The sequence below is a fragment of the Microcaecilia unicolor genome, chromosome 12 (assembly GCF_901765095.1).
Source record: "Microcaecilia unicolor chromosome 12, aMicUni1.1, whole genome shotgun sequence".
Classification (NCBI taxonomy): domain Eukaryota; kingdom Metazoa; phylum Chordata; class Amphibia; order Gymnophiona; family Siphonopidae; genus Microcaecilia; species Microcaecilia unicolor.
Window position 1 is genome coordinate 61,966,615 of NC_044042.1, and position 26,920 is coordinate 61,993,534.

The following is a 26,920-nucleotide window of genomic DNA, read 5'->3' on the forward strand; positions in this document are numbered from 1 at the left end:
ACAACACCTACCCACACTACCTATCACCACCCAGCTCCTCCCAATACCCAATAAACCAAGCCCATCAAACATTCCTTCTACAACACTCCTCAAACTCCTCCTCACCTCTCCCTTTTTTAAATCCAATCCTAAACATTCTTGCTAGGCCCCATAACCATTCCTCCAACCACAATTAACCTACTAACCACATACCTCTACTCACTCTTATCATGATTTCTCACTTTATCTCTTCACCCCCTCCCCCCCCCCCCCCCCCCCCCCCCCGTTTCCTTACTTAACCCTTTAACCTATAAATAAAAGGCTAGGCTCAGCCAATGTCATCAACATCCCAGTCTAAACTGGGTGGGTTCCTTTATGTTTGAAATAGAATTTTAAATAAATAACATGTTCCTCTATGTTCTGCTGATTAATTGTACATTTCCATTTTTCTTCATGGTCACTGCTCTGGGTGGAGGTGGGAGAAGTGTGGGGAGGGGGGGTAGTAGCAGGTATTTAGGGATGTTATTCAAGACGGGAAAGAGTGGCACTGTCCACCAGGAAAAAAGTTTTGGTTAAGATGAAATGTTAGCAGATGTTTGTACACATAGACCTTCGGATGCCATTTTCTCTTGTGTTTTCATGGAAACTATTATATAGTACTATATATTGTTTTTTGAAATGATTGTGCACCTTGATGAATAAACTATTTCCGTTCCTATTTTTTCTGTCATAACTTCATCAAATTCATACTTTGAACTAAATTGGTAAAGTATATAAATTAATGTAATACCTGGTACTTGCTTTCAAGAAATATCTAATAACAATCCACAATTAGCAAGTAAAGCTCTCTACTTAGTAACTTACTTGTTACGAGGAAAAGACTTCAGATACTCAGTACTAGCTGATTTAACAGCCACATGGACCAAGTCGCTCAGTGTTTACATTGAAATGTATCTACTTCTTTAAGTAAAACTGAATAAAAGCATAAATATCAGCAGACAACAAGGTTTTTTTGACTTGTGAAGATATTTACTTAAAGAAATAGATACATTTCAATGTAAACACTGAGCGACTCGGTCCATGTGGCTGTTAAATCAGCAAGTACTAAGTATCTGAAGTCTTTTCCTTGTAACACGTAAGATACTAAGTAGAGAGCTTTACTTGCTAACTGTGGATGTATATAAAGTATATAAATACAATTTTAAAAATCCAGTCACAAGCACTGCGAGTTAGCTCTCTAACTTCAACTTTAAGAAGAAGCTAACAAGAACAGAAGACCAAAATCCACAGAGACGTACATTACACCACTATGACTTCAGCGCACTACAATGATATGTTTGTTCTTCCACCGGTGGTATTTCAAGCATGCATGTGAAGAGGATCTCATTCCCTTAGGAAGGCAATAAGTGCCAGAACAGAGTTTCAACACAATTCCATCCGGGGCAGTCATGTAACACAGCCCTCTGAACCTCAAACTGAGGCTTCAGTCACAGCAGCACTGCAACTGTACAGTCCAGTAGCAATTTTTAAAGAAGCTTTGCTAATAGGCAGCAATACCCCTATCATTACTGTCAGCAACAGTGAGGTTCTTTAGATCAGATCACACACAAGGTTCCAAGAAAAAATAATCCTTTATTGAAACAAATACCCAAAGAGGCATATTTTCAAAGCACTTAGCCTCCCAAAGTTCCATAGAAACCTATGGAACTTAGCCTCCCAAAGTGCTTTGAAAATATGCCTCAAAGTAATCCACGCTTCGCCCACTCATGGACTACCTCAGGGGTCTGTGCTAAAACAATATGCAAATAATAATAAGCATGTGAATAAAATTATAAAGCTATCAATACATGAAGTATCAGAAAACTCTTAATGGCATATCTGTGTGGAATAATGTGCAGCATTCCTGTAGCCATTCCAAAATGTATCACTGTGCATATTTGATAAGCTGTGTTCAAACAGCATGTAAAAAAATTAATTGCAAAGGTGCATATTGTCTGTAGTGTACATATCCACAGACCACTAGCCAGTGCATAATAAGAAGATGAAATAGTCCAAATTGCATACCTAGTGTCCTGTTTACTAAGCCATGCTGTAGGCATGCACTAACAACAGAGACACCCATTATATTCCTATGGATGTCTCTAGCATTAGCGTGACCTAAAAAGTTTCCACGCCTACAGCGCAGCTTAGTAAACAGGGCCCCTAGTTTCAAGGTTAATAAAATTCACATCTCCAAGCTGGCATGAAAATGCTCTACAGTACTACATTTGCCTTGAGTGAATTCCCTCAAAAAGGCAGTAAATAAATCCTAAGAAATAAATAAATAAAATTTACTTTTGAAAGAAATAAAATGCTTAGCAAGAATAAAGGAAGCAACTACTTCTAATCTTCAGGACAAATAAAAACAGCAGGTAAAAGGCAAAATCCTCCATGTAAAAAGAAAAGGGCAGACTTAAGAAAAATGTCAGGAAGTATTTTTTCACGGAGAGAGTGGTGGATGCTTGGAATGCCCTCCCACAGGAGGTGGTGGAGATGAAAACGGTAGCGGACTTCAAGCATGCATGGGATAAACATAAAGGAATCCTGTTCAGAAGGAATGGATCCTCAGAAGCCTAGCCGAGATTGGGAGGCGGGGCTGGTGTTTGGGAGGTGGGGCTAGTGCTGGGCAGACTTCTACGGTCTGTATCCTGAAAATGGCTGATACAGATCAAGGTAAGGTACACACAAAAAGTAGCACATATGAGTTTATCTTGTTGAGCAGACTGGATGGACTGTGCAGGTCTTTTTCTGCCATCATCTACTATGTTACTATGATGTAAAAGACACACCTCCCGACTGCTACAAATGTACTCAGCAGCGCTAAAGGGAATCAATGAACACTTAAGGCCTCTTTTACAAAGCCATGCTAGCAATTCCTGCGTGGCAAATGAGAGGAAGCACACTGAACTCCTATGGGCTTCCTCTCATTTGCTGGACGGGAATCGCTAGTGCAGCTTTGTAAAAGAGGCCCTTAATTCTAATAAAGGACAGACTTTAAAAATCAACTAAAAGCCTAAGTGCCCCCATTTAAAAATAAAAAAAAATAAACAAATAAAATGCTTGACAAAATATGAAGAAACAATTTCTTCAAAGGTTCAGCACAACTCAAAACAGCAGCAACTAAAAGGCTGCACTTAAAAAACAAACACTCTAAAAAGGGGCAATTTCCTGTAGTCATTCCCAAATGTTTCACTATGCATATGTGATAGGCTGTTTCAAACAACATGTTAAAAAATCAATTGTAAAGGGCATATAAAAAAAAGTGCTCAACAGTGGCTAAAAGGAATCGAACACCATGGGGACCCTTTTACAAAGGCGCACCAAAAAGTGGCCTGCGGTAGTGTGGGAATGTATTAGACACGCACTGGACCATTTCTCCACCGCGTCCATAAAAAAAAGGGGGCTTTGTTTGGGCTGGGAAACTGACTTGCAGCAAAATTAAAACCAGCGCGTGACTATATACGGCCTGAGCCCTTAACGCCACCCACCGACTTAGTGGTAAGGGCCCATGTGTTACCCACGTGGTAACCGTCCAGCGCGCCAACTGCCGATTACTGCCGGGAACACCCCCACGGTAGAAAATAGAAAATTATTTCTGCCGTGGGTTTCCAGCACGTGCCAAATTTGGAATTACCGCCGGGCAGACGTGCTAGCCGGGTGGTAATGCCGAGTTTGGCACGTGCTGCATGCGCGTAGGCCCTTAGGGCCCTTTTTACTAAGCCGCGCTGTAGGCGCGCTATCGTTTTTATCACGTGCTAATGCTAGAGACACCCATAGGAATATATGGGTTTCTCTAGTGTTAGCTAAAACTGCTAGGGCACCTTAGCAAACAGGGTCCTAAATTCTAAGGCAAGACACAGTTTGAAATAACAACTGAAAACCCAAATTCCCCCCTGTAATAAATAAATAAATAAATAAATAAATAAATAAATAAATACAAATAAAATGCTTAGCAAAACTAAACAAACAATTACTTCTAAGGTTCAGCACAACTGAAAACAATAACTAAAAGGCAAAATACTCCATTTTAAAAGCAAACATTTTAAAAAGTGGCAATTTCCTTATTGAAAAAAAAAAAAAAAAACTTACCAACTGTTGCAGCAACATGAACATGAAGGTTTCCAGCTAAAGCCACAGAAAGAAGTGAAACATGCTGGGAAAGGTTCTTTTTATCACTTCCTGGTCTGCCCTCAAACCAGAGGGCTAAAAATCAGTGAAACTTGGTTCTAAACGCACAAATATGCCCAGTATACCTAAAAACAAGCAAATATTAAAAGTGCACTTAGAAAGGTTACATCATAAACACTCTAGAAATGAATAACATTATATTAAAAGGGGAACATTAGAAAGCAATATAACAGGCAGTAAAAACCATACTAACACTGTTACATTAAATAATTAAACACCATGCAAATATGATCATATATACTCATCCAATAATCGAAATTAAAACACAAAAAATATGTTAAAAAAACCTAAAAATATATTAACATGGCCAGGTAAATTGTATGGAATCAAGGGAACGATCAAATTCAAGTTATTTGTTTAATCCCTCTGGTTCAACAGTCCTAAACTCAAAGATCATTTTCAGTTTTAATGAGTATCTTATCTATCTCCTCCTTTCCAACGTGTTCTAGGTTTATGTAGCACAAAAAAATTTGTAATCCTCAAACAACTGAATGCTTGACGAGAGGCTTCTCCATTTTCTTCCTATTAACAGCACTACGATGTTCAATAACTCTTCAATTCAGAGCATGTTTTGTCTTCCCAATATAAATAAAATTGCAAGGACAGTAACAAGCAAAATTTACTTTTTCACTCTTGCAACTGGAAAATTGTCTCAACACATACTTCCCAGTTACAGAATGTCTTATAAATCTGATGACAACATTGATAGAAAACAATTCCCACAGGGATAACGTCCCTGTGGGTTTGTGGATTTCACAGTTGGATTACTCATGAAAGCTGAAGGCACTAAAATATCTTTCACATTTCTGTCTCTTTTGTAAGCGATCATTAGTTCCTTATCAGGTAATGTATCATAAGAACATGCCATACTGGCTCAAACCATTGGTCCATCTAGCCCAGTATCCTGCTTCTAACAGTGGCCAATCCAAATAGTAGCAATATTCCGTGCCATCTATATGAGACCCTTTTACTAAGCCCCAAGGACCTGGGGTTCCTAGCCCATTATAAACCATAAAGCTGTATGTCTCTGTTGATCACCCCACCCCTATCCACACCCATCCTGTTAGAATATCAATGATATGCTTTGATGTCCCCATGCATACCTCCGACCCACCCCCATCCTCCCACCCTGTCAGACTGTCATAGTAATGCTTGAATGTTTTCACTTATATACACTGTCAGCTAGCACATTTGCTTATTTCCGATCTGAGGAAGAAGGGCAACCTTCGAAAGCTAATCAAGAAATGTATTATGTCCAATAAAAAAGGTATCATCTTATTTTCTTTTCCATGTTTTATTTTGTTTGATTTCTATTGATAACCTTAAGAGTGGACTAACACGGCTACCACACTCCTCTACTAAGCCCCATAAAAGCCTACATGCGTCCTACGCACGTCAAATTAGAACTACCGCCCAGCCACCGAGTGCCGCAGAAAATAATTCTAATTTTGACGCGCGTCCAAAATGCACAGCAGAAAATATTTTCTGTTTTCTACCGCAAAGCGCTAACTGGGCAGTAATCAGCAGTGTACGCGTGCTGATAATAATGAAAACCAAAATAATTCTCTCTCAAACCTATTCCTGCAGGGGACATCATAAAACCAACAGGTATCTTCCTATAGTTTGGTTTCTTAGGTAAAGCATCCCAGACAACATTTAGCCCTGGAATACACGTGGAGGGGCATAATCGAACGGAAACGCCTATCTCCATGGGCGTTTATCTCCGAGAACAGGTCCGTGAAGGGGCGGGCCGAACCGTATTTTCGAAAAAATGGACGTTTTTGAGCTGGTTGTTTTTTTTTTTTTACCGATAATGGAAACTAAAAACGCCCAGCTCAAAAACGTCCTAATCCGAGCCATTTGGTTGTGGGAGGGGCCAGGATTCATAGTACACTGGACCCCCTGTATTGCCAGGACACCAACTGGGCACCCTAGGTCAGTGCGGTGGACTTCAGAAAAAGCTCCCACATGCATAGCTCCCTTACCATGGGTGCTGAGCTCCCAACCCCCCTCCCCCAAAACCCACTACCCACAAATGTACAACACTACCATAGCTCTTAGGGGTGAAGGGGGCACCTACATGTGGGTACAGTGGGTTTTGAAGGCCTCCCATTTACCAGCACAAGTGTTACAGGTGGGGGGGGGCCTGGGGCCACCTGGCTGAAGTGCACTGCGGTACCCACTAAAAGTGCTCCAGGGACCTGCATACACGCAGGCCTCTAGGACTGGTTGCTGCTATATAACATTTGCACACCAGTTGACACCTGAAGACTAATCTCTCCGAAAACGTCCTTTATTGGAATAACCGCCTTTACTCACAGTTAACTGCAGATCAGAGGTTGTGCCCCACTGGCAACGAGTCTCCCTGGTACTGAGATTAGCAGTAGGTCAGAGCTGGCAGAATGCTGTACAATGCCCTCTTTCAGCCACATTCAAGGGAAGAACTAAGTTGTCTAACGTGGTTAACACAGGAAAGGGAACTAAAACTGGCTTACAAAAATGGCCACTACCGCATGGACTACAACAGGAAACACAACAGGGCACACTCTGACCCAGTAGGCAGGGGGAAAAGCACCATGGAAGAAGAGCCTACCAACTACCAACATCGTGAGACTGTATCACAAGCTAATGAAATCACGGAGCCCAATACCCTACACCCACCACAATGCAATGCTGATGTGACCCTGTATTGCACCCGAGAGCCACATCTGACCCAGGGAAAGGCTGTGACAGGATCGAACACATTCTGTTGTCATGGAGGTGGGCACGGCATTTAAGTCTGCCATACAGGCTGGAAAAAAAGTTTTTAAAGTGGGGTTTTTTTTGGTGGGAGGGGGTTAGTGACCACTGGGGGAGTCCGGGGAGGTCATCCCTGATTCCCTCCAGTGGTCATCTGGGCAGTTGGAGCACTTTTTTGGGACTTGTTCATGAAAAAAAAGGGTCCAAAAAAGTGACCCAAATTCACGGTAAAAACGCCTTTATTTTTTCGATTATCCGCTAAAGACGCCCATCTCTCCTCAGCTAACCAAGCCCCAGTTCCGCCTCCACCACGCCTGACATGCCCCCGTCAACCTTATTCGTTTCCGCGACAGAGTGCAGTTGGAAACGCCCTAAATCGGCTTTCGATTATACCGATTTGGGCGCCTTTGCGAGACAAACGTCTATCTCCCGATTTAGGTCGCACTATAGGCGTTTTTCTCTTTCGAAAATAAGCTGGATAGCGTGCCAAGAGATCTGCGTCGAAATCCAAGTATATTCTATAACAACAAGCATAACTTAATTAGCCTAGCAAGATAATCAGCATTGATAACACTTACGAAATAATCAGCACTAATTGACAATAATTAGAATTTAACACGCACGACTCACTAAGTGTATTCTGTATAGCAGTATGCCTAATGCACGCAGACAAAAAGGGGTGTGCTTATAGAAAGGGAAATAGGCATTTCATGGGCATTCTGAAATTTACACACATAGTTATAGAATATGGCCTAGTGCGTGTAAATCTACGTGCCAAGATTTATGCCACATTTTCACTGGTGAAAAATGGAGGTGTGTGGTTTTAGGGGATTGGGATTATCAACTACTCATATTCTATATATCGCGCCTAAATCTAGGCGCTGCTTATTAGAATATGGTTAGTCTTTACGTGTTTCCACGTGGATTTTTTAGATACCATATATAGAATCTCCCCCTTAACTCCTGAGTTTGTAGAATATTGATGTATAAAGCTTCTAGGTCTAAAGTTGCTAAGTTTGGGAAGCTCGCCAGGTGCCCTTGGCCTGGATTGGCCGCTGTCGTGGACAGGATGCTGGGCTCGATGGACCCTTGGTCTTTTCTCAGTACGGCATTACTTATGTACTTATGTAAAATGTCATTTTGGTCATATTCTATCTTGTCTAGAAGGTTGATCATATCAGAGTAATCTCTTACAAAGAGGGTATTTCTGGTATCAAGGGTCTTAAAAACTTACCAATAAATATTGAAATAGATTCCAAATTTGAGCCGTTCCCAGAGACTATTGGCCTACCTGGTGGTGCTTCTAAAGATTTATGCATCTCGGGTAAAATGTGTAATACAGGAATTCTAGGTGAGTCAACTGTCACAAAGTTACATTCTTTTTTCATTATATAGCCACCCCCTAGGCCCCTGATGGCGAATCTATGACACGCGTGTCAGTACTGACACGCGTAGCCATTTTCGGTGACACGCGGCCGCATGTGGCCGCATACAGAGAAGCAGCGGCGTTCCTTGCTGACACCCGGGCGGATCGCCGATGCGCCCCCCCCCAAGGTGCAGCGCGACCTCCCCCCCCCCCCCGGCGAAATCACACCCCCCTCCTGGTGCATGTTTACCCGTGTGCGCTCCTATTGGCTCCCTCCAAGTCCTCCACTCGTTCCCTCCCTGCTGCTCCCTCTGCCCCGGCTCCTGCACGGCCGTTTGACCTCACTTCCGGCCAGCGGAGCAGAGAGCAGCGGAATGCCGTGGGGGACACATCTCTGAGGGCCCTGTGATCGCCATTACCAGCAACCACATAACCACAGCAACCATCATCCAATCTACTGTTCTGGGGTGTCGTGGATTTCTAATTGACCATCATTACTGAGATAGGTGAGGGGGAGGCTGGAAGAGGCGAGGGCATGTGCTATGGGTGCCGTTTCCCGCCATTAGAAATAGCGGCAGCCATCTTAATTTACATAAGGTGGTCAGTTAGGCTAGTTAACCCCTAATTGCCTGCAGGGCTAACAGGCTATCTATAATTCTATCTTCTGTCACTGCCACCCTGATGGAGAACCCAAAAAATAAAAAAAACAAGGTTAAGTAAAGGAAGTGGTAGTAGCAGTAGCCGACCCTTTCAAGAGACATGGACCGAGATGTATGGCATTATAGAAAAAAATGGCAGATCATTTTGCGTTCTATGTACTGAAACGGTAGTAAGCAGAACATGGAATATAAATAGACATTTTGAAACTAATCATTCCCAGCTCTTGAAAAAAAGTGAGGATGAAAGGAAGGAATACATTTCCAGGAAGCTACACTTTTATAAGAGCCAATCTAATTCCATCCTTACATTTGTAAAAGGTTCTACAAATTTAACATCTGCAAGTTTGAGCATTGCTCACTCCATAGCTCAGCATGGAAAAGCACTCAGTGAGGGAGGATTTATTAAAGAAACTCTCCTAAGATGTGCACCAGTTCTATTTCACGATATGCAGAATAAAGATGCAATTATTAAGAGAATATCTGAGTTACCAGGAAATTTGGAGTGCCTGGATCCGATTACCAGACACTTTTAGCACCCTGAAAAATATAGCAATGGCTTTACTCACAATTTTTCCCTCTACATACTTTTGTGAAACCTTATTCTCAACGTTAAATAATATCAAAACCAACAAAAGATTGAAAGATGAAGTTAGTAGCGCTTGCTTGGGCTTGAAGTGTACAAAATACCAACCTTCAATTGAAGATTTAGCCAATGAAATTCAGCAACAAAAAAGTCACTAATAGGCAGATTAGTTAAAGAATTCCCCCTCCCCCTCACTTATCTTAGTTCACGGCACCCCACACAAGTTAAATAATATCAAGACCAACAAAAGAAACCGACTGACAGATGAACAAAGAAGTCACTAAGCAGGTAAGTTAAATAATTAGGTTTTGGTTTATTAAATACAGTTATATATTACAATTATACATTTTTGTTATTTAAACTATAAATATCGCGAAATTATGTTTTTTTTCTCGAAGTGACACACCACCCGAGTTATGCTTGGTTTTTTGGCGAATTTTGACACACCAAGCTCAAAAGGTTGCCCATCACTGCCCTAGGCCAATTTTTAGAAAAGAATCAATTTTGGTTTTAACCTTCAAAGTGGGGTCATTTGAAAGTTTCATATAAAATTTGCGTTCTTCCAATTGTCAATTGATCTCTTGTGTACACCTCAGCGTCTATAACTACAACAGCTCAACCTTATCAGCTGGTTTAAGGATGATGCCTGAGTCACCATTCAAGGATTCTATGGCCACTTTTTCATGTTTATTTAAGTTGTGGAAAACTTTCTTGCCACAATCTTCAAGGTTAGAAATTTCTTTCAATACCATGTTTTCACATGCTGTAATCATAGGATTTCGATTACCTGGAGGCACCCAGTTACTATCGCGCTTCACAATGGACATATCTGCTACGCTTCCTGTTTGGAAAAATAATCTATCATTTTTTACCTTTGTGTAAAACTAAATAAGTCTATTCTGGTGGTGTAAAGGACAAACCTTTGTTCAAAACTGCAACTTCATCTTTATTCAATGTCTGGCTCAAAAGGTTATATACTAGTCTATTTCTTGTAGACTGAAACAGACTGTAATAACTGTCTATTGTGCTGTTTTGGAACATGGGGACCCTTTTACTAAGCCACGTAGGCACCTACGTGTGCCAAACGCGTGTTGGCTTCCGCAAGGACCAGGCGGTAATTTCAGTTTTTACGCCTGTCCGCTGTGCACGCTGGAAAATAATTTTTATTTTCCTGCACGTGGCAGAAAGCGGGCAATAATCGTCATTATACGAGCATAGATGATTACCGGACGTTTACTACGTGAGACATTACCACTAAGTCAATTGCTGGCGGGAAGGTCTCAGACCCAAAATGGATGTGTGCCAATTTTTATTTTGCCGCACGTCCATTTTTGGCAAAAAGTTTAAAAAGGCTTTTTTTTACAGGCGCGCTGAAAAATGGATCTGTGCGTGCCCAAAACATGTGCCTACACTAGTCGAGCCCATTTTTTGGCACACTTTAGTAAAAGGACTCCATGGTGTTTTCCACTCTTTTATTCAACTTTATTATTTGCATATAATTTTAGCACTGACCCCTACCTAAGTGGATGAAACAGGGACAACGTTGGGTGTTTGTTTCAATAAAGGATTATTTTTTTCTTGGGACCTTGTGTGTGATCTGCAGGTTTTGGTTTTTTTTTTTTTTTGAACTCCTAACACTACTTTGACTAATTATAAAGTTTTTACTTGTGCAAGGGCATTATGGCCATTACCAAACATACAAAGGAATTATTTGATTCAATTTGGTTCACAATAAAAGAATGATTTTTTTTTTTTAACCAGCAATACTTCATAAAAGAAAATAAAATTAGCAAACATAAAACATCATACTTTCACAACTGCAAAACAAAACCTATCAGTACATCTAATTTCCTCTGGCAATGAATACATTTGAACACAGAATATTACACTTTCACAGATGCCCAAATTAGATAGTGTCACTCCCAGTTTTGTAAAGCTGCACCGGTTGCCATTTGAGCCTTGGGTACTTTTTAAATTGGCTTGCTTCCTTTTTTTTTTTTTTTTATTTGCAAGAAGTCTTTTGAAACAGCACAAGGGAACCACAAAAAATAAAAGAATACAACATGCTGATGCTAATACAGGAACCCACCAGTACAGCTTGCATGATTACATTCAATAGTTTCAACATAACTATGTCAACTGCATTAAACTTCACAGTTTTTATCCAATTTTCAAGAAAACAAAGATTTCTCCCCCCCCCCCCCCCCCCCGCCCTCCCATCCCACACCCCACCCCCGCCCTCCAGGTGGACACTGCTGGGCACTACCCCTCGTATCACTCTTTGTATATAGCAGCTAGATTTACAGAGCATCAAAAGGGATGGGCTCCAAAACAGAACACCATTTTCCCAATTGTTGTTTACGCTCAGCCACTAGTCTCTCCATTTCACGCACATAACTCAACTTATTAAGCCATCTAGCTAAAGAGGGGACCCCCCTCCTTTCGCCAATGCGACGCTACAACCACCCTTGCTGTGCCAACCGCATGTTTGACTAGGGTCTGCTGGTGTGACAGTAGGCCTGCAATCCTAACTGAAAACAGGAACACCTCAGGGGCCCATGGCACAACACACCCCAACCAGGTCTATAACCTGAAATGTACCGCCTTCCAAAATGCATGAATTTTGACACAGCTCCACCAAATGTGCCCCATTGTACCTTTGTGACCACACCTTCTCCAGCACATGTCCGAAGAGGTCGGAAAGATCCGCTGCAGTCGAGCCGGTGTAAGGTACCATCGATATAATACTTTGACAGCGTTCTCTTGCAGAGGAACATGAATTGATACCCCCATCACTGCTTTTTCTATTCTCTCCCACTCGGATTCTCCCAACTTCACACCTAATTCCCGCTCCCAGCTACCCCTATGCGTTCCACAACTGGGTGCCTGCTTACTTATGGTGTGGTACAAGGAACCTATCAAGCCCCGGGACGAGTCAAACTTCTCACATATCTCCTCCAGGTCAAGTTTCTTACGCTGCATTACCTCTCACACTGCCTTACTCTTGAGAAGGGATGCCAACTGGCAATAGGCAAATTCATCTCCCTCCACCCCTGGGTACCTATCCCGCAGTGCATTAAAGGGCAACAGGGAATCAGTGTCAAACAGTTGGCCCCAGGTTCTCACACCTAACTCACGCCATTTGGTGAAAATCCCCTTTACTGTACCTGGCAAAAATAAGGGATTAAAAGCAATTGGAGTACACCTGGTCAATACACAGTCTCTTAGGAAACAAACTATCCCAGTAATGAAGTGTAACAGCTATGGAGAGGCAGGCTCATTCAGCCAGGTTTCTAAAAGGCCGTGGTAGCCACATTACGGCACTCAGTGGCTGGTCACCCATCGAATGTTGTTCAATATGCACCCACTGGCGATCTGGATAATCTTGGTACCATTCAAGTGCTGCTTTCCATTGTGCTGCCTTATAGTACCAGGTAAGATTGGGTACTCCCAACCCGCCCTTCTTCCTCTCCTTATATAGTAGCGATCGCGCTAACCGCGGTCTTTTTCCTGCCCAGACGAATCTCACCAGTCTGTCTTGCAGAGTAGCTAAGAATCGCCTGGGCATTATCACAGGCAGCATCTGAAAGAGGTACAACAATCTGGGCAATATATTCATTTTAAGGATGGCTATTCTACCGAACCACAAGGTTCCCAGCTCTCCCCATCGCTCCAAATCCTCCATAATAGTTTTACCCAGTCCCCTATAGTTCGCATTAAAGAGTTCTGAAAGTTCCCTTGTAAGAGTCACCCCCAAGTACCTAATCTGTTTGGGAGCCCAACGAAAAGGGGATGAAATCTTTAAGGACTCCACCACATCGTCTGTGAGCCTCTGATTTTGCCATATTGACCCTGAAGCCTGATACTGCAGAATACTCTCTTATCAAAGTGGACTGAGGTCAAGTAACAAACAGCAGCACATTGTCTGCAAAAAGAGCCATTTTATGGGTTCTATCTGCTATTTTGGCTCCCGAGATATTAGGGTCTAACCGCACATGGGCCGCGAAGGGCTCCATCACCATTGCAAACAGCAAAGGCGACAGGGGACAGCCCTGCCTAGTCCCTCTATGCAGCCTGAATAACTCTGAATTTCCGCCATTTATCCGGACACAAGCCCTTGGGAATTCATAAAAAGCCTGAATCCACCTACAAAACTGCATTCTAAACCCCATATTCTCCATTACTCTATACATAAAGGCCCAGTGGACCCGGTCAAAGGCTTTTTCCGCGTCAAGGCTTAAAAGACAAAGCGGCTTCTGATTTAGTTTTGCGGCTTGCTTCCTTTTTATTCTTATGGGCCGCATTTACTAAGGTGTGCTAGCGTTTTTAGCACGCGTCAACACTAGAGACATACATATAGTCCTATGGGTGTCTCAAGCATTAAAGCATGCAAAAAAACACTAGTACACCTACAGCGCAGCTTAGTAAACATGGCCCTATGAATGGTCTGGCATATAATTAGTTTTATGATCATTTTCACTTTTTTGCTGCTCAGATGGAGTGACATGGTCTTTTTTTTTTTTTTTTTAATTTATTTATTTATTCAATTTTAATTATACAAGCATATCAATCTTGTAACAGGAAAGACTGATCAAGAAAGAAAAATACTTCATAAAGCAAGACATTTTACATAATAATTTCTTGCCTCAGTCAAAAGTCCACAAACTGGGAGTTCAAAATGTACAATAAGTGAAGTCTTAACGAGGAAAAACTCTAACAAATGGTGGGTCGGACCCATTTAAGACGCTTTAAATCTGTTTCAAACACTTTCACTAATTGGAACTGCTGTTCCATCAGTCTTTCTTGCTGTAATAAACATCTCCAATTGGGATGGATCAAAAAAGATACATTTTTCTTGTTGGTAGGTTACTAAACACTTGCATGGAAATTTTAGGAAAAAAGTAGCTCCCATGTTAATCACTTGTTGTTTCTTCTGCAAAAATTTCCGTCGGCGTAGCTGTGTTTCTCTTGACACATCTGGGAAAATATTAATCTTTAATCCCTTAAATACTTTATCACGATGTTTATAAAATAATCTCAAAATCCAGATCTTACCGGGTAATAAAGTTACTGTCGCCACCAAGGTGCCAGGCAGTGCTTGATCAATATCGGAGGTCTCTAATAATGCAGACACATCTAAGCGTTGATTCTCTTGTTGTTGTTGTTGTTGCTGCCTTATGGTCCCAGAGGGAATATAGAATATTTGAGTAAAAGGTGGTATATTATCTTCTTCAATTTGAAGAATTTCCTTAAGGCAATTTTTTAAAGTCTCTCTTGGAGCCACATTAGGCAAATATGGAAAATTCACAAACCGCAGGTTATTATTTCTAGTAAAGTTTTCCATGTTTTCAGCTTTTTTCCTTAAACTAATTAAATCCTTCAACATTACATTTTGAGTCTCTTGTATCTGCTGTATTTCCTTGGCTTGATTTTCCACCTGTGTGTTTAAGCATTTGACTTTATCGTCAACATTTTCAACATCTTGTTTAAGTTTATGTATCTGTGGAAGCAGAGCTTTGTCGAGATCTGCTATCAAATTCCATAAACAGTCAAGTGTAACTTCGGGAGGTTTATGCTGAAATCGAGCAATTGAAAAGCTTCCTACCTCCTGTTGCAGGAAACGTCCAGCCCGATTGGGGTTAATTTCTCCCTCCATTGATGTCCCAGTCAACACGGTCCTCTCTCCTTCGTGTTCTTCTCTTGCCCTCGGTCTGCCTTCGTCCATTTCCCTTTCCGGGTTAGGATTCACTGACGCCGCCTGTGGGGGAGCAAACCCGCGTTGTGTTGGAGGGGGAAGAGGTGTTCGAGTGTCGGGGCTCAAAGATATTTCAAGCTCAAGGGATTCCCGCACGCCTTCACCACCGGCGGATGATCCCAGCGAGCTGCTCACCGGCATACTCGCGTCTTGTTGAGCACGCTGCAATAAAGCATCAAGTGGGCCGCTTCGGGTGGGGGTTATCGGGCGCTGGTGGGCCACGGCAGCTGCCTTCCCTCTCCTCTTCGGCATCTCTATGTAAGTTTGCCAGGATAAACCCGCAAAAAAGGAAAATTTGCAGGAGCTCAAAAAATGCGTCCGACCTACACGGCGGCCATTTTGAACTCTAGAACCAAGGTACTGATGTGGTCTTTTTGTTCCCTTCGGCTAAGGGGAAGAAGAGACTACATTTATTTGAACTAATACTGGCATTCCAGGCAGCTAAACACTGGAAAGAGTTTGTGGACATCTTTTTGCTCATCTCAATCTAGGGTTAAAACTCATTTGTTTCAGAAATTTGTTTTACATCAAAATACTTGAGTGTGGCTAATATTTAACTATTTTTTATTAAGACTGTTTTGGTCTATTCATTTATGTAACCCGCTTTGAACTGTAAGGTACTAGCGGGATATAATACCAATTTATTATTATTATTATCTTACATAAATACAAGTTTTCAAGTACCTGACATGAGCACTATCTCCCTAATTTGTAACTTTACTATTAAGAACTAAACCTTTGAGTCATCAATGAAAATCTTGGGAGTCACAATAGATCGCTTTCTCATCCTTGAAAACCAAGTTTCTAAGTTGACCTCGAGTGTTTTTCACTCACTTTGGAAGCTAAATAGATTGAGGTCATTTTTCTCTAAATCTGTCTTTCGTACTTTGGTTCAATCCCTTATCCTCACCAAATTCGACTATTGCAATTCCACCTATGCTGGACTTAAAGGTGGTCTTCTCAAAAAATTACAAACTGTTCAAAATACTGCTGCTCATCTTATATGTAGATCTCCTCGCTTCGCCAAAGCCACTCCTCTTTTATATAAGCTACAATGGTTACCAATAAGATAGAATATCTTTCAAATTATGCGTTTTCATTCACCAAACTCTGTTTGGTCAAGTCCCATCATATATGTATATTATTGACTTACCCCCTCGTAATGCTGTTTTATCATCTAGAGAGTATCTTGTCTTACACTTCCCTACCTGCTAATTTTTCCTATCAAGGCACCAACATTTTGAATTCTCTTCCTAAATCAATCAACGTTACAGATGATTACTTAACTCTTAGAAGTCTTCTAAAAACACATTTCTTCAGTCTGGCCTTTCTGAATACAAAGAACTCTATTTGAATTTTACCTACACCCTTTTCTTGATCTTGTTTCCAATCTAGTACTGCCTAATTATGCTCACACCTATCCACCCTTAATTATTTGTTTGTCTAAATCTTTGTTTACTTATTGCACATGTATTAATTTTCTTCTTGAACTTATTGTAATTTGTGCTATATTCTGTACATTCCGCTGCTTTTGACACTGTCGATCACAGCATACTTCTCGATACCCTGTCCTCACTTGGATTCCAGGGCTCTGTCCTTTCCTGGTTCTCTTCCTACCTCTCCCTCCGCACCTTTAGTGTTCACTCTGGTGGATCCTCTTCTACTTCTATCCCTCTGCCTGTAGGCGTACCTCAGGGTTCTGTACTTGGTCCCCTCCTCTTTTCTATCTACACTTCTTCCCTTGGTTCATTAATCTCATCCCATGGCTTTTCCTACCATCTCTATGCTGATGACTCCCAAATCTACCTTTCTACCCCTGATATCTCACCTTGCATCCAAACCAAAGTTTCAGCGTGCTTGTCTGACATTGCTGTCTGGATGTCTCAACGCCACCTGAAATTAAATATGACCAAAACCGAGCTTCTCATTTTCCCCCCCAAACCCACCTCCCCGCTCCCCCCTTTTTCTATTTCTGTTGATGGCTCTCTCATTCTCCCTGTCTCCTCAGTTCGAAACCTTGGGGTCATCTTTGACTCTTCTCTCTCCTTCTCTGCTCATATCCAGCAGATTGCCAAGACTTGTCGTTTCTTTCTTTACAACATCCGTAAAATCCGCCCCTTTCTTTCCGAGCACTCTACCAAAATCCTCATCCACACCCTTGTCACCTCTCTTTTAGACTACTGCAATCTGCTTCTTGCTGGCCTCCCACTTAGTCACCTCTCCCCCCTCCAGTCGGTTCAAAACTCTGCTGCCCGTCTCGTCTTCCGCCAGGGTTGCTTTACTCATACTACCCCTCTCCTCAAGACTCTTCACTGGCTCCCTATCCGTTTTCGCATCCTGTTCAAACTTCTTCTACTAACCTATAAATGTACTCACTCTGCTGCTCCCCAGTATCTCTCTACACTCGTCCTTCCCTACACCCCTTCCCATGCACTCCGCTCCATGGATAAATCCTTCTTATCTGTTCCCTTCTCCACTACTGCCAACTCCAAACTTCGCGCCTTCTGTCTCACTGCACCCTACGCCTGGAATAAACTTCCTGAGCCCCTACGTCTTGCCCCATCCTTGGCCACCTTTAAATCTAGACTGAAAGCCCACCTCTTTAACATTGCTTTTGACTCGTAACCACTTGTAACCACTCGCCTCCACCTACCCTCCTCTCTTCCTTCCCGTTCACATTAATTGATTTGATTTGCTTACTTTATTTATTTTTTTGTCTATTAGATTGTAAGCTCTTTGAGCAGGGACTGTCTTTCTTCTATGTTGTGCAGCGCTGCGTACGCCTTGTAGTGCTATAGAAATACTAAATAGTAGTAGTAGTTTTATTCACTTTATTGTTAGTTTGTAAGCCACATTGAACTTGAGTGTGTTTCGGGCTAAAATGGGGTATAAATGTCATGAATGAATAAATAAATAATTCTATAAAAGTCACCAAAAATTAGTTGCATACAATTTAATTGAACAATGAGTTAATTAGTGTCAATAATTGGCTTTAACAAGCAATTGGCACTAATTAGATTTAATTGGCATTTACATGCATTAGAGTGATCTGAAAAAGTGGGCACAGAAATGAGAGGGTCATGGGCATAATGGGGGAATTCCTAAAATTAACATGCATTATTACAGAATAATGGGGATACGCACCTAATGTAGGCGCGTACATTTGCACCACGTTTTCAGTTGATGCAAATGGCTACATCTAAAGTTAGGTGCGATTCCAGGGTATAAGCACTATTCTATAAACCGTACCAAACTTTAACCTCAGCTTATAGAATAGTACTTTTGTCAGCTCCAATTTGTTTTGGTACCATATAGAATCTAGCCCTATATCACTTCAGGAAACAACTGTAGTGTCCTTCTTGAATGGATGTAAAGCATCCCACTTGTAAAGATTCTCATCTTCCTAGTCCATCCCCAGTCACCAAAATACCCAACATCTTCTTCCATGCACCAGTCAGTTTTTCAGCCATAAATTAAAGTTCTTGTGAAAACAGTTCCTTCTACTTCCCTACTATACATGTGATGTGGTCAAGGATTCTACTATCCATCTCGCACCCACCAACTCCTCAAACCAGAGAACTGCACAGGAATGTGGATCACAGGATTCCTGCAGGATGGAAGAAGTTGCTGTTGGATTATCATGTGAGGAATCACAGCGGCGTACCGAGGGGGGGACGGGGGGTGGGGGGGTCGGTCTGCCCCGGAAGCACGTTGCGGGAAGGGTGCAGCTGTTGGCTCCGTGGGTTCCCTGCTCCCTCTGATCTTACTTCCTGTTCCAGGGCAGAGGGAGCAGGGAACTGGCGGAGCCGACAGCGTGCGGCCGCTCCCAGCACACCAGGAACAATGCGCCCAGGGTGGGAGGGGTGTTTCGAGGCAATGCACCGGGGGGGGAAGCTGCACACGGGGTAGGTGCGCAGCAGCGATCCGCTCCAGGTGGCAGACGACCAAGGAACGCCACTGAGTAATCAAAATATCTAGTGATGCCAGAATGAGATTCGGGATGCCCAGAAAGGCAGCTGTAACACCAAACTATGGGTTGAACACTGACAGGCTGAATAGTAAATACTGCACAGGAGGCTGCTCGGGTTGTGAGGAAATAGAGGCGTGAGAAAGTAAGTAATTGCATTGACTCCTGCAACTACGAGTGGGGATGGAATCTTAGTGGGTACGAGCGGGTATAGGATAGATTCCAGTAAGGATGCTGAGGATGGGTGAAATTCTTCTCCCTGTGCAACTCTCTATCTCAAACTGTTTTTGAACATTAACTCATTTGCTAGGTCAGCCAAAAGTGACACCACTATCCATTTCACCTTTTATATTTCTCTAACTAACCTCTCGACTCTTCCCACACCCCTGAAAGCTGAGTCAACTGCAAAGGCAAATAACTTGACCCTCCCTACAGCTGTTATCACATCTAGACTTCTCACTATGAAGATCCCTATCAGAATTTGTTTTTCCTTTATTATAAGGTCTTTAGTACAATAGACTCCCTCATTTACCACATGACCTCAGAGATCGCTTATACAACACAACTGTTTGGTTACATTTTTGCAGAGGAAAGCAATGGTACCAGTCTGTCATCCACAGTTTCAGTTCTCCCTGCAACCGCAATAAGATACAATTTCTTACTGTTTTGACGTTTCCTGTTCCAATGATACCAGATAAGGAAGAGTGGAATCTATAGCTCTCCTTGACGCCGATGCAGTAGCAACTGCAGGCTTAGCTACAGGGATATTGAGGGTTGTAAGCACCGAGAAATGCAGAGAGGGGCTGTGAGTTGGTGTTAACTCGCACAGAAGACACGGCCGCAAATTGTATGAAAATGTATGCTGATGAGGTAATTTAGGTATTCCGTGGAATGCAGAGTATGCTGCCCACTTTTAATACGTGTACAACGGGAGAATTTTTCCGCAAGGGTCTGGGGTAGCGTACAAGGTTTTGCAGAGAGGATTTCTCGTTTATCATTCATATTAAAGTGATGGTTTTGTCTTGTCATACAAACAGAAGGAAGCCTGCACCAAGGCAGATGGTAAGTAGCAAAATGTGCGTTTGTTTCAAGAAAAGTGAAAGCATATATCGGTGCCTGTTCTTCTGTGCCTAAATACGAGCCTCTTGAAAATGTCTAACGAAAAACAATTTCTGCAAGTCTTATATTTAGGCACAGAAAAACAATCACCGATTGTGCCGACACTTTTGTTTTTGGTTTGGACATGCGCACAAGAAGCCACACTTACTGCGAAACCTTGAGCACTTGCATCCAGCATATTCCCTTCCCATCCCCCACCCCAACACACGCACACACACAAGTTTGCAGGTTTGCCACTCAAAATTTGCATGCAATTTGCTTCCTCCATGCTGCAGCATTACACTCACAGTAGAAGCCACACACTCAGACATCTGGACGTAGTTGTACCACAAGCCTTTCTACATCTCCCATCATCTCCCATCCATAAGACAGGGCATACAGGGCAGCCTCAAAGCTTCCTTCATTTTTTCCCTATTACAGCAAATGTGTGAAACTAACCCAAAAACCACCAAAAAAAAAAAAAAATCAAGAAAACATCATTACAAAAATGAAAACATGCTTGTGCTCAAGGCCAAAATTTTGCATTTTATCCACTCAGGAAACAAAAAAGAAAAACCCTCTAGACGATTCCTCATTAAAATTCAGCAGAAATTGTCACCATAAGGGCAAGTTCCAGCTTTGACCAGCTTATCCACATATATAGCCACTATCCAGGTTATGGTGCTGAATATCTGGATATTTCCTGGCTGCTGCAACTGGAGTTTTAAAGAAACGTTGACCATGACAGTAGAATATTCACCCATCTTACCCAGTTCTGAATTCTCACATGGTTTACTTGTATATTTCCTGTACTTTCAAACCATATACAGCAAAGAGGAAAAAGATTAAAAAAAATATACAAGATAATAAACTGTACCAATGAATACATACTTTACACAAAACAAACTGGGACAGGTTTAGACACAGAAAGGCAGGGAGATCAGTGCATTACTCACTGCACTTATATAACTCACAAAGGCAGGTAATCATTTCCTGGCAGATTTACTTGTGCCAGTAGCTACTGAAAAGTCCAAAATGACCCACCCAGTCTGCCCAGCAGTGTTTAGGTTTATACCTGCCACACCATATCAGTCACCTCCTTCACTCCCCCCCCCCCCCCCCCCCCCTTTGCAATCTAGGAGAAGCTATTAACTCTCAGTCTGCTATCCAGATAACTTAGCAGCCTTCTCTGTATCCTAAGTAAACCAGATAGTGGCAAGACTTTTGCCACTATCTGGGTGCGTTCTGAGACTACCGTAGCCCTGCTCACGCTCTGTCCCAGCACTATCTGCATAGAGATAATTCTATAAAGCTAACTTTGTGCGTAAATGATTTGAATAAATGTCATATATGTAACCATCTCTGGGAAAACATGACTAAAGTCGCAGATCCAAAATGTGGAGTATAGCTGATTTTCACATCTTGAGTCCAAATCGAGTTTATTTATTTGTTTGTTACATTTGTATCCCACCTTTTCCCACTTATTAGTAGGCTCAAAGTGGCATACATAGTTCCGGAGAGGTGATTACAGACTTACAGTGTTGGGGGTACTGTTACAGCAGGGCTTTTTTTGAGGGGGTACTGAGTACCGGCACCTTTTCCATTGTCTGCTAAAACTGACCCATAAACACCAAGTTTTAAAGAAAGAGCTCAGGCTTTACACACCAATTCTGCCATGTCATAGATTCTGTGACTGGTTGCAGGGGGCCTGGTTATTGTGAAGTGCATCCCTCAGTGATCACCCCACCCTTGAAGGGTGGCCTAACATTTGAGTACCAGCACCTTTTTTGCTAGAAACAATGCACTGTGTTACAGTGACAAATACAGTAAAAAAAAATCAGTAAATAGGTTGGGGTGGTTCATCTCAATCAAAATGCTAGGGAGTGATCATGTGTCAGGGTTGAGTACTGTCCATTTTCTGATTAAATTGCCATATTATATTATTCGGTATTTATGTCAGACTAGTAAAAAAGCCCCGTTTCTGATGCAAATGAAACGGGGGCTAGCAATGTTTTCTTCTGTGTGCATGTGGGAGTGTGTGTGTCCCTGCCCTCTGGCCTCTCTCCCCTCCCCCCTCTGAGTCCTTCACTGTTACAGAGCCAGCGACTTGATTTCGTGCTCTGCTGTTTTCCTTCACTGACTGTGTTACAGAGAGGGCGGGGCAGACACTCATAGGGAAACCGGATATCTCACACCCTTCACACTTCCGGCTGGAGGCTTCATAGAACGTTGGTGTTGCTTTTTATATAGAGAGATCTGTGGGGTATGCCTTCTTGAAAAGGTGAGTCTTTAGATTTTTTTGGGATTCAAGATGATTATTCATGGATTTCAGGCGTTTTGGTAGTGTATTCCAGAGCTGTGTGCGTATGTAGGAGAAACCTGATGCGTATGTTGATTTATACTTCAGGTTTTTACAACTTGGGAAGTGAAGAATATGTACTTTAAAAACAGCAAATTGAAAGTACTTTTGGAAACCAATGGTGAAAACTATCATGACTTGTAAGTCTGTATGTCTGATTGTGCAATAAGGAAGTTCAGATGATTCACCAGCAGTTAATAACAGGGAACCTCCATGATATCATTTCCTGCAATCAGGGTTCATTTGTTATTTCTTTCCACAAGTTTCCTACACACAATGGTAACAATTTTACTAGAACTTTTAGAGAGATTTTTTTACATTCAGTATGTGGACTGGAATGAGGGCAAATGTGATGAATTTTTATGATGGCTTAATTCAATCATCAATCATATTCAGTTTAAGATGACTTGTCAAATTGGATTTTTGGATATTTGTATCTCAAGTTTGGGGCTCATTTTCAAAGCACTTAAACTTACAAAGCTCCATAAGTTACTACGGAACCTTATAAATCTAAGTGCTCTGAAAATAAACCTCTTTAAATGTTCAGATAAAATTGTTATCAAGCTGTATAAGAAACATGGAGAGAAATAATATATTGAGGTATCAGTTACCATCCTCCTCAATTTAAAAAAAAAACCCACAAAAAAAGATTATCAATTACTCAGTTTGAGAAGAATTTGGTCATCAATTAAGCATTTGAAAATGCAAGCCAAGCAAATGTGTGTCTGATTTTTTAACAGTGGAGCCATAGGTGGTCGGTGGCCCAACTGTTTGGGGAGGCTAAAGGGGGCAGGGTCAGGGGTGGTGCCAGGGGTGGGGCTTACATCCATAATTATCTGACAACAGAAAAAAATAAGTAAAATAGTAACTAGTACTGTTGGCTCACTTGTAACTTTCACAGGCTATTCTGAAGGACATATTTACAAATCCAAGAATTTTGTTGCTGGCAAAATAAGGATAAACAAAGAAGTCAAGATTTAATCAATTGGGGAAATACTCATTCATACACAAAGTAGCTAGAGAACACACTACATATGTCTCCCAGAAAACAACAAACTCCTCTCCTTTCGCCTGTTATATTAAACTTCCCATAGAACAACCCGCCCGCCCCGTCACCACCACCTTACCAGAAATAGGTATTGGTGCCATCGTCGTAGACCTCGGAAACGGTCGCCCTCCAGAGCCCGTCCTCCCGCAGGACCTGCTTCAACCAGCTCCGAGGCTCGCCTGCTTGCAGAGCTCCATTGGGCTGCTCCTCCACGGCTCCCCTCTTGACTGGGAGGCTACCTCTCCTATCGTTCCTGCTCATTGCTGGAAACGGCAACAAAGCTGAACCGATAGACGGTTACTCAGCAGCATCCGCGCAACCGAACACTATACTAACCGCGCCACTGATGTCACGGCACTCACCCTGCCCCCATTTCCCTCTCGGAGAGGAGTTTGACCCCGATGCACAAAGGCGGACGACGTGGAATTAATCAAGGCTGTCGCCCTTAACCGTTTTACTCTCCCTGGCAGCAACGTCTGTGAAGAAAAATGCACTAGTCTGCAGGCTCGCCTTTGGCTCCAGCTTCTCCCTTCGCTCTTCACACAGTGACCCGCCTTCGCGGAAACAGGAAATGCATCATCGCGAAGGCGGGACACTGTGTGAAGAGCGAAGGGAAAAGCTGGAGCCGGAGGCAAGTCTGCAGACTAGTGCCTTTTTCTTCACAGACGTTGCTGCCAGGGAGAGTAAAACGGTTAAACATGTGGGGGTTACGTGGGGGGGGGGGGGGGGGAGAGCTGCCGGTCGGGGAGAGCAGGAAGGAAGATGGGACGGTGGGAGAGCTCCCTGGCTGCTGCGCAAGCCCTGCGTTTGTGAGGGCAGCAGCCAGGGGAAGGTCAAGATTGGGCTGGGGAGGCTTAGCCTCCCCAAGCCTCTTATACGGGGCGCCTATGACTGGAGCTACTCTTGAAGGTGACTAGTGGGCGGGGCGGGGCTGGGCGCTGCCATTTTGCGGTGTTGTCCACTGGAAGAGGAGGGAGGCAGGCTGCGTCCCTCCTCCAACTAAAGGTAGGGGGGGCCGAGAGGGGGGTTGTCACTACTTCGGCTCACGCTGGACCACCAGGGATTGGTATGACAACGCTGGGGGGGGGGGGGTTGGGGTGGCTTTGCTCGCTGGGTGGGAGGGTGGGAGAGGGTAGGGGGCTGGGAGGGGGGTTGTCACTACTCCTAATCATGCTGGACCACCAGGGATTGGTACGACAACGCGGGGGGGGGGAGTTGGGGTGGACCTCCAGCCCCCCCCCCCCCATCGCTCACTGGGTGGGAGGGTGGGAGAGGGTTTGGCCGGCACCGGCGGCCATGACATTTTCTGGGGGTTTAGGGGGGCTGGAGACCCACCAGATCTCCAGCCCTCCCTGAACATGGGGGGGCGGGTGGGATCGTCGGGGGGACCGGAGGTCCTCCGGACCTTTAGCCACCTGTTCGCGTTTGCTTTTGGGGTAACAGGGGCCTGCCAGCATGCAAGTGCATGCTGGACAGGGCTCACCATTCCTCCCCAATGATCGGCGCAAACCCTAACGCCAGCTTGGAGCTGGCGTAGAGTTTACTGCAGTCAGCGACCCAATCTGTGGCGCGCTGGACGCTGATCATTGGGGATGAATACGTTAAGCATTGATTAGCATGCATTTGCATGCTACTTGCGCTACGAGCCCTCGAGTGCGTTGTTTCATGCGCTCGAGGGCTCTGATCATGGGTCGGCAGCAAACTCCGGCGCTAGTATGGCGTTAACAGCCTCTAGTGCCGGAGTTTGCTTTTGATCATGAGGGCCTAAGTCACATAGTTGAAAAGGGGAGGAGGCCATGGGTGGGACATGGGCGTTTCTAAAATCTATGTGCATTATTATAGAATACACCCACTCTGAGCCTAATTTAGGTGTCAGGATTTACACCAAGTAAAACATGGCCTAAACTGACGTGACCAAATTTAGTCATGTGGCAAGCCACTCAGCGTATTTTACACACTGCGCAGAAATTTAAGTCTATTCTATAAAATTTAAGCGTACCTTAGAGAATACGCTTAGGCATAAATTGTTTCCACATGGATTTTTCAGGCACCATATATAGAATCTGACCCTTAGCGCCTAAATGTTCTAATGTGCAACTACAAAGGAGGTGTGTCTTGCAGTTGCGCTCATAAGTTATAGAATACTATGACTTACACATGCAACTGCCAGCTTTAGGTGTCAGCATTTACACCAGCCTTTGACATGGTGTACGTACTCATGCCTAAACTTAGGCGCGCACGTTCTGATTTACGCTCTATTTCTTGAATGTGCAATTGCTGCTACAGAATTGGCAAACAGCATCCATATTCTTGGTGCCTAATTTTTAGCATTCTTTCTATAATTTACCCCAAAGTAAGTACTTTTGTAGAGACTTTGTAGTGACAAAAATTCCACCTAAGGACTATTCTATAAATATGAACATAACTTGCACAGCACATACTTCACAAGTATCTTTACTCTCAGATCTGATCTATGAGACATTTCTTGCATCAGGCTGCGCTTGAAACACTTGTCCATGTGTTGGTTCTCAGCAATATTGGCTATGCAATGCTCTTTATCAGCGCCTCAGACTCGCCGATATCCAATGCCTCCAAATGGTCTAAAACGTGGCTACTAAACTAGTAGCAGGTGCTAAGAAATATGACCATGTGACATCAGTTTTACGTGAGGCTCGTTGGCTACCAATTGTGTCCCGTAGATCCTACGAGGTGTTGCTTTTAGTTTTCAAAATTATACAAATTCAATTTCCACAATTGTTGTCAGCTCTATTACTTCCCTACACCTCTCAATGTTCTCTTAAATTGAGTCAGCAACACTCAGAAGCTTAGCTGAGATTGGGTGGCATAGCCGGTGGTGGGAGGTGGGGCTGGTGGTTGGGAGGCGGGGATAGTGCTGGGCAGACTTATACAGTCTGTGCCAGAGCCAATGGTGGGAAGTGGGGCTGGTGGTTGGGAGGCAGGGATAGTGCTGGGCAGACTTATACGGTCTGTGCCCTGAAAATGACAGATACAAATCAAGGTAAGGTATACACAAAATGTAGCACATATGAGTTTATCTTGTTGGGCAGACTGGATGGACCATTCAGGTCTTTTTCTGCCGTCATCTACTATGTTACATTCAGGGCCGGTCAAACCCGGTA

General features: G+C 43.1%; 1 protein-coding gene across 4 annotated transcripts in view; it reads right to left on the reverse strand.

The window, feature by feature from the left end:
- Positions 1-26,920, reverse strand: part of ST3GAL4 (ST3 beta-galactoside alpha-2,3-sialyltransferase 4) — a 341,834-nt gene that overhangs the window by 221,770 nt on the left and 93,144 nt on the right. For all 4 annotated transcript variants that reach the window (XM_030221113.1, XM_030221108.1, XM_030221110.1 and 1 more), the window contains exon 2: positions 4,108-4,271. The gene's annotated coding sequence lies outside the window, so the exon portion shown is untranslated. The remainder of the gene's footprint in view (positions 1-4,107; positions 4,272-26,920) is intronic.